This window comes from Cheilinus undulatus, linkage group 18 (genome assembly GCF_018320785.1).
Source record: "Cheilinus undulatus linkage group 18, ASM1832078v1, whole genome shotgun sequence".
NCBI lineage: Eukaryota > Metazoa > Chordata > Actinopteri > Labriformes > Labridae > Cheilinus > Cheilinus undulatus.
The window spans coordinates 6536973-6546642 of NC_054882.1; positions in this window are offsets into that span (position 1 = coordinate 6536973).

The following is a 9670-nucleotide window of genomic DNA, read 5'->3' on the forward strand; positions in this document are numbered from 1 at the left end:
AGAGTCAGGAGAGAAACTACTCACTCAGCTGAAGTCAGTTTTTAAATAGAATTTAAGAAGATTTATTCAATACTATTGCATATTTACGTCTCTAAACAGCTGATTTACACACTTTGCTCTAAGAAAAAATAAACGTACATGTACAATAAAAACATACTAGTGAAGAAATCCTCATGTCCATGACTTCTTAACCTCCGAAGATCCTGCATGCACACAAAGGCTTCCTGACAACATAGCAATAATTTCTGCTGTTAAAATTTTTGAGATAATCGTCCAGAATGTCTAAAAAAAGTTAGAGTAATATGCTTGAAATGTTGGGAGAGTTTGCTATGAAATTCTCAGGAATTTTCATAGAAATGTTTGGAAATTTGTTCGGATATTTCAAGGAATTTTCTGTGAAATTTTCAAATATTTTTGTGGAATTTTTGGGGGGATATGTGTGTATATTTTGGAGAATTTCATCAGAAGTTTTGGGGGAAATTTGTTTTGATTTTTTTTATTTTTTTTATTTTTGCGTTTTCATATGAATGTTGGCAGTTTTGATATTTGGAGAAGATTGATCATTTTGTTCTAGTTTTTTTCTAATGTTTTTAAAAGTTGTTTTACATGTTCAGAAGAAATTATCAACAAAAATCAGGGATTCTCTCAAAAAAATTGAAATGTACTTATAATTATGGACAAATTATGAGGGGGCGCTTTGGATTATTTTGATATTTAAATGTAAATTTGCTACATTTATTAAAGATATTTTGGGAATGAATCATACATTTAATGGGGAATTGTGGGGGGACAAAATCAAGCAAATTATCCCAAATTTTTTTGCAAATATATTTTAAAATTTCCTATTTCCTACATCTTCAAAATTCCAAGGGAATGCCTGGAAATTCTTTCAAACAACCAAATTCCCTACAAATTCTTCAAAACCTCAAAGGACACCCCCCCACCTTCAAATTCACAAAAATGTACCAAAATTGAGCTAATTTCTGTAGAAATACCTTAAAATTTCCAAGCATATTCCTCCAAACATATCAAATTTTTTCCCCCAAATTCTGATGAAAATGCCAGATTATTCGAAAGCAAAATTTCCCTGAAACTTATAAAAATATTCCCAAAATTTTCATGAAAATAATTGGAAATTTCCATGCAAATTCCTCAGTATATCCCAAAAAAAAAAATCCCTGAAATTGCTGTGATAAATCCTGAAAATTTCAAAGCAAATTCTCCTTACAATTCAAGACAATTACATAAACTTTAAAGTACATTCTGGACAATTATCTAAAAATAAAATGAAAATCAAATAGCAGAAATTATAAAGCCTAAATGTCATGTCCTTACATGTATATATGAAAAGGTTGTATTTAAGGTACACAATATAGACAGGACTGAAATTTAGTGTAAAAGTTATTATTAGTGGCTATAACTATTAAAGGACATGAAAAAACATCAAAAATGTTGATATACATCAATTTGGACACAAAATGAAGTATCCATGTTGTGTGATGGACCGGTTAGATAGAACATATTAGGATTAAGCCCTGTTTGACACCCCTAGCCTCACCCACCGGTGCTACATTTCTATTTTATACAATGTTCAAAAGACTTTCCTGACATTCTATATAATGTCCTAACATTTTTGGAATTGGAGTTTGTCCATATACAGTGTTGTCCCAGGGGTGATAGCACAAGAGAATTCAAACATCTGCCTCTTTAACTTGAAAATCTAACAGCTGTTACTTCACATAATATTCTAGATAGTTTGAAGTTGTTTCCTGTGGATGCTGAATCTTGGTGCTAAATGACGTCTTTGCAGAGCTGCACATTGAAAAAGTGCCTAGATTTCAGCGTGCTGCAGGGTAAAAGCTTCTCCTCACTTATAGTAATTAAAGTAAACCCAGACCTGACATCGTTAATTATTCAAAGAGGAGAATTTTTATTTGTCTAACTACATGTCTGGAGGGGATCCTTGCATTTTTGAACGGCTTCTTTCTGCATCAATGAGCTCCACAAGCAAACAAACGACTCCAAAGTCGAGACTCCAAATTACACATTTAGTACTCATGAACTCAGGGGAAGAGCTGTTTGTTATAATCTTGAAACACAACATTTAGTTCAGTAAAGCTGCCCTGCCTTTACTCAGCACATCAGCCACCCTGCCCCATTAAACCCAATACCTCACAACAACTTGCAGCGTCAGGGTTTACAGCCTTCTCCACTAGGGGGCAGTGTGATTCCAGACATGCTGCAGGCCTCCTGGAGACAGACACCAAAGCTGAAAACAATCAGACTTCTGCAGCCACTTTGAAACAATTTAAACCAAGCTGGTAGAAATCAGACTCACAGCGTAGACGAGATTGTTTTCATGTGTGTCAAACTGGCTCGTAATTAGTGATGAACAGGAAAGTGATCTCTGCCTGCAAACAGCTGCTTGGTAACATGCATGAGGCGGTGTCAAGTGGGATTAAACTGATGCAGATTTTCTTTATGTGCATGTGCATGTTTTCGCTTTTATCCTCTGCGATTGTGAGGCGGATTCATCACAGGAAAGCCTGTTTTGTGAGGAAGGATTATCAGAAAAGACATGCTAGATATTATAGAGGACATGCCTACATGAATGCACGGAAGAGAGGGAGGGGGAGCTGGCAGAGAATAATTGCATGAAAATGGATAGAGTGCATATGCTTTACTGTAAAAGGAGCCTCTGTGGGGTTAAAAGATGAAATGTTATGAAGTGTTTCTGCAGTAATTCTGAAGTTTTTCCTCCAGACGAACACTGCAGGTGATTACTTCGTGATTAGACGGAGGCAGAGGCTCGTCTGTGAAATCAACTGCTTTAATGCGAGCGCCAAATGAAAACCTGAACACTCTCGGGCTTCAATAGCACTTACACAGGGAATAAATTGAAGGCCATTAACTGAAGTACATAAAATTCTCATAGCAAAAACAATCTTGTACCATTAACCAACTTTGTAAAGTGGTTTTTATCGAGTGCAAAGCAGGGGGAAACAAGCACATGAAGAGTCGGAGGAGTTTTTCTTGAGGATGTGGGGGTCAAACTGAACAGGGAGAAGTGTGAGGAGATCAGAGCTGGAGGTTTGGACATGAGCTGAAGAGCTCTGCTGACTCATACAGTCAAGAGGAGGCCTCACAGAGCAGTGCTCACTAGACTGAAGACTTTTCTGTCCACATTTTACAGATCTTGGAGCAACCGAGAGACCTTTAGTCTTTTCCAACCCCTTTGCTACAAGAAATCCAGCAGACCTCAGGATACAGGTGTGGCAACATTGGATCAATACACAGACGTGGTGAACCCACGTAAGACTGCAAATAAAATGTGGGCTGTCAAAGAAGCAGCATAACTTCTTCTCTGAAAGTTTCATCCTCTTTTTTTCCTCCTATCCTGCTCAGGTTATGGTGATGTGAATCAAGCTCGCCTAGATATCCCCCTACTCAGCGTTGTGAAATAGGTGTTCCCAGGGCAGATGGGTCCCTCCAGAGAGTTCTAGGTCTACCCTGAGGTCGCGTTCTAGTTTGGTGTGTAGAAGATCCCCAAAAAGAGGTATCTAAGATGCCAACCCCTCACAAGGCTCATTTGAACACAAAATGCACACAGATACAGATAGTTTGCTCTTCATACTCTGCATTTCTTTTGACTGTATTCCATTCCTTCTCTCTAAGCATACAGATACAGACCAAATACTGCAATACCACTGTTAATCATGGGGGGCAGTGTTGAGCAATGTCGCCAGAAGTTTAAATCCGAACAGCAAAACACAGCAAAGAAGAAAAGTTTTAATTTCACTCCAAATTGATGAGGAAATTTGCAGAATATTGTGTGATTTGTTAGTTCATGCCTCCCAGCTCCCACAACCAATCACAGCTCTTTCTCTCAGCACAGTGGTGTAGTTAAATATGACGTACTTCTCTCTAATTCCTGCTTGCATTAATGCTGATGCACCATGCAGCTGCTGGCAAAGCTTACTTTCCTCCACCTCAGTCTCCTCCTTTATAGCATAAAGCTTGTTGCACCCTCACAGTCAGATTCATGCTACTACAGATTAATTGCTTTTCAACTAATTTACCGCATTTAGTATGCATTGTCATTAATATATCCATCTATATGGGGGTTCCTAGCCATGCAGAGTCAAAGCATGCTGCTCCACTAACCCAGGGAGCATCTTTTGAGCAGAACCAAGTAAAACTGTATATCCATTTTGCAGTAAAATGGTAAAATGTATAGTGAGTGTTCCTGATTGAAACAACTTTATTACATGGCGAACTTCAGCATGTGGCCTCCATCAGGGTCATCAAGAAACACACTTCACAATTATTCAACATAAGTTGACATGCACATCTGCTCAGACAAGGTTAATATGGCTCTTGATTTAACATTTTCTTGTATTCTTTTGGGGGCTGCACAGTGGTGCAGGGGTCAGCGCTGTTGCCCCCGGCCCACGGTTTGCTTCTGGGTCATGGCCTTTTTGTGCAAAGTTTGCATGTTCTCCCTGTGAACACATGGGTTCTCTCTGGGTACTCCACCAAAAAAAGATGCTCATAGGTTAGTTGATCACTAAACTGGCCGTAGGTGTGAATCTGAGCATGCCTGGTTGTCTGTCTGTATGTCAGCCCTGTGATTGACTGGCAACCAGTCCAGGGTGTACCCTGCCTATCGCCCAGCTGGGATAGGCTCCAGCCCCCCGCGACCCCCAATGGGATAAGTGGTATAGAAAATGGATGGATGTCTTTTTTTGGCATGAAAAGCTTAACCTCCTCCACCCCAGCCTCCTCATTTATAGCATAAAGCTTGTTCTAAAGCTGGCTCCTTTTGTGAATGTGAATCACAGCAATCTACAGAATCTACAGCCCACTTCCATATGAGATTCGGTTTCTTCTTTTGTTGATATTTTAGACATGAAAAGGCCAAATGAAGAGATGTTAGGGAGCTGAAAGACGGATTCATTGCTGAGCTGAGCAACTAATCCAAATCTCTAAAGAGGGGCGAAAATCCCAGATCACATCAGTGGACAGAGTAGCCTTTTTAAAATTTATTTTGAGGCTTTTTGACTTTATTAGGCAGAGATAGGATGGTAGATAAAGCAGGAAACAGGGTAAGAGAGTGGGGATTGGCATGAAAGAACCATAGGCCAGACTTGAACCCTAGCGTGACTTAACCACTAGGCTGTCTGTGCTCCAGTAGGGTGGTCCTAAATAAATCCAATCCACCTATGTGTGGAGTCTGATAACAGATGTCAAACCCTTCTCAGAATGCTTTGTGGTGTCTTATCACCATATTTAGACATACAGGGCAACAGAGCAAGTTGTTTTGACTATTTTTGTACCCACAGGTAGACTTGTTGTGCAATGAGCGAGATAATAACATCCATTATGACTCACAAACTGCAAAACAGAAATAAAATGAAGCAACACATTTGAGAAGGAAAAACTATTTAAAATCTACTAAAACATGATAAAAACAAAAAGTGATGCAAATGATAAATAAAGCTCAGGGTTCCACCAATCAGAGAGTGAAGTACCGGGCGATAAACTCAATAAAAAGTTCTAAAATAACATCTTAAACAAAACAATATTGCTCCTCTACTAAAAACCTGTGATTCTGTCTTATTTTGGTGGCTCCTCTCCCTATATGAAAATCCTTTCTGATGTTTCTGTGTTCTCCAACCTTCCCCTCCATCTCTCCCTCCTCCCTCCGCTCTCACATCCTCTCATCGTCTGTGCTGCTGACCAGACCAAAGCTGACATTGTCAGAGCCCATCTCAGTCACTCACAAGCTCAATCTTACCCTTCTTTCTCTCCCTTTGTTCTTTCCCTCCCACCATCCTGGAGCTCCAACAAAAAGATTTTCTCATTGAATTTGGAGAGCGCCCTTTGAATATGCCAACTCGTGAGTTTGAGGATTTTCCTCTTAATATTTTTCCTCCTGCCTCATTAGACGTCTCCCTGACTATTGTATGGCTCATGGCGAGAGCACAGTGGAGAAAATGGGCTCGGCTCCAGCGGGGGATTCGGTATGAATTTCAATGAAAGTTGACGACTTATTCACTTTAGCCTCTGTCAGGGCATGCGGCGTGAAATACCTGAACGCCACGGCTCCCATTCATATACATTAGGGCATCATTTCGATTTTCCTTTCATGCGCGCAGGCCCAGGATTTCAAATATTCCTCTCACAGGAGGCTAAGTGGAGTTTCTGGAGGAATGCTCAGCTAAATGTCGTTCATATAAGGTGTCACAACAGATCTTTATGATCTGCAGATCTCTGCATTCCTACCCAGCATGTCGGAGATTGGTTTCATGTTTGAAGTACGGTGTGAAGGCGTTAACACGCTGAGCTTTAGTTAGCAGCTCTGATGTAAGAATCACGTTTCCTCTGTGAAGGTTCAGAGCTGCAAATCTATGAATTATGGCTGTAGTTCTTACAGCTCCAGTTTAGACTGATATCTTGTTTGAGGTTTTCTTTGAATAGTCAGCATTGTTTTACAAGTCACACACCTGGTTAAGCTTCTATCCTGGCATTGCAAAGCCCACCTTAAGGCCTGTGGCGCCTTCTTTTCCTGCAAACATAAGACAATCCAGGAAGGACGAGAATGAATTAGTTGAAAATTGACATCTTTCTCATCTTTCTCATCATTCCCTCTTCATTCGCCATGCAAAGCATTTTAAAGTAAACCTGCTGTTTTGTATTCCTTACCTTGTCAACTGAAAGAAAAGGAAACTTGAAACCCATCAGTTATCGTCTTCTGATAATATATCACCTATTGGCACAACAAACCTCTTCTCCCTTGGTTTTCTTGGCTTGTGCCAGGTTTCCTAGTGCTCGTTAGATGTAAGCAACAAAGGATTTCTGACTAAGACTTCCTTTTAGATGTGTAGCCTCTTATAACAGTCCAACAAGTACGACGAGAAGCAAGAATTAGGTTAGTTTTGAAAAAAGATGAGTGAGATGGACACATTTACAACCCCAACTCCTTATGCTGAATTTGATGGCAGGAGCACATCTCAAAAAGTAGGGACAGGGCAACACAAGGCTGCAAAAGTAAGCGATGCCGATGGAGAACAGCTTGAGAAGCGTTTTGCAACTAATTAGGTTAATTGGCAACCGATCAGTTGCATGATATAAAAGGAGTGTTTTAGAGAGGCAGACTCTACAAATGATTCAGACAATCAGGAGAAGTCTCTCAATATTGGATGCTCATGATTTTTAGGCCCTCAGATTGCACTGCATTAAAAGCAGGCATGGTTCTGTACTGGAAATCACTACATGGACTCAGGAACACTTCCAGAAATCATTGTCTGTCAACACAGTTGGCCATGCCATCCACAAATGTGTGTTAAATCTGGATCATGCAAAGAAGAAGCCATATGTGGACACGATCCAAAAATGCTGCCATCTTCTCTGGGCTAGAGCTCATTTAAGATTAACTAAGGCATAATGGAAAACTGTTCAGTGGTCATATTGTGGCGATTGGCACCCTTATCCACACACTTTCTCTGCATGCTGAACACTCTCACCCAAAAAGTCACATGGCATAAGCTTACTTTTTTGCTGTGGGGAAGTCATGTGCTCCCTGGAAAGTCAAAGCTTTCTGCCTGACGAACCCAGGGAGAATCTTTTGAGCAGAGCCTTCTCCGCCAAGTAAAACTGTATATCCATTTTGCAACAAAATGGTAAACTCATGCATCCCTTAGTTTTACACCTTTTGGGGCCCTTTTTAACAAAATGGCTTATTTCATACATTATTATTTTTTCAAACTTTTTTGTTAATTTTTTAATCAACCCCTCCCCAAATAATGTAAATGAATTAAAAAAAAAAAAAGTATTTTAACCCCTTATTGGCCAGGTTCTGTCATGGTGTTGTAGATAAGAAAGAAAAAAACAGTTATTTTTAATATACTGCATGCAAAGTCAGATTTTTTTCTGGATATCAGAGTCTGGTATATGCCAATGATTTTCAGTAATTTCAGGATTTTTATGCATTGCTATTTTTGATGCAATTCAGAATATAACAAAACCCTGACTTTTGTGCCCCTTTGGGCAAAAAATTGAGCTACCTGTTTTAAGCAACATCTCTTGTCATAAAAATGAAAAATTCACAAGTTTGACAATTTAAACCCTTTCTTGGCCCGTAGACCTCAGTAGGGGATATGTCTCCATCTGGTGGAATATTGTAAAAATTACAACTTTTGCAAAAATACTAAAGGAAGAACCAGAGTGTTTATAGCATGCATGTTTTTATGTTCTAATGGCTCCAGGATTTAAAAAAAAATAATGAAATTATAATGGAAGTAGATGGGACCAAAATGGGCACTAGGGATACACACATCAGGATTTTTGTACACAGTGCATTATAGGCATGAGGTATTAGTTAAGACAATTTTTTTTTTGAAATGCCATAAAAATACAATAATTGTCAGAGCTCATGCCTGAGGCTTGAAAACTCGTAGAATTGTGTCAAGATAAGAATGAAATTGTCCGAAAATGGTACAAAGGGACACATGAAGGTTAAATATGTGATGAGTGTTCTTTAATGAACTGTGATTGAATGTTGAAATAGTTTGACAGCACATAAAAATATAGCTTGATGCTGAATTTTGAAGCTGCCTTCTTCCTTAACTTGCTAAATGACATTTTGCTTCGAGCTGCATCTGCTTCTGCTCATAGCTTTGTGTCTGTGTTGCTGCCTCGGCTGGCTTCACTAAAGGACTGTGCTGACACTGACAGTCATGTACTATAAGTAATTCAATGTGTATTGACAGGTACCTCATGTAACCCTGCAGAAAATAATTGAACTTTTCCTTATAAAAACACCCCAAATGCAAAAATGCTCTCTCTCTCATACACACATGCAAAGAGAGAATTGCCTTTCCCCTCCACTCTATCAAGCATCAGAAGAGAGATGTTCTCTCTCAGCATCTCAAATCGCGTTAGATTTCCAATTTCAAGCCATTTACTTCATGCTTTTCAGCCCCTGAAAAAATATCTCTTCACATTTCAGCCAATCTGCATGAGGCGCCTGCTGTCTAAAGGTATAGCCTGTCAGAGTGAGACAATCTCAGCACTTCAAACAACTCAATTATTTGGAAATATAAGTCAATTATTTCCTAATTAAGCCTCCCATGCGGTGGGATTCCTCTGTAGGTTTGCTGTTGTTGCTCATTATGACCGAAAGCAGCAGCGCTGTTCTGCAGGGAAACAGTCGACTTCACAGTAAGACAAGAAAACACTCTCATATCTTTGATTTTCTGCTCTCTTTTTGTTTTCCCCACAAATTGATTTGTTGATCTGTAAATAAGCTAAGTGATGAAGCAGTCCTGACTGAAAAGGCCACATGCTTCCGATGCTCTGATAGCAGCTCAGAGGGGATTATAAGGAAAACACAGCCCGTCTTAATATTCCTCTTTTATTTAAACCAGCCGTAGACACCTCACTCACATTTTATCATGATGGAAACCTTCTGCTTCTTTATCACATACCATCGGTCATTAATGTGATTTTTAACAGTAATTAAAGTCATTTGCACAGAGGTTACGGCTTGTTTTCAGTGAAACACATCATCTGAGATCGTAATCTTTACAGCTTTGAACAAATGTGATCATATCCAGCACAGAGCACCGGTTGTAAAACGTTACGACCTCCTCGATAAATTTACATCCTC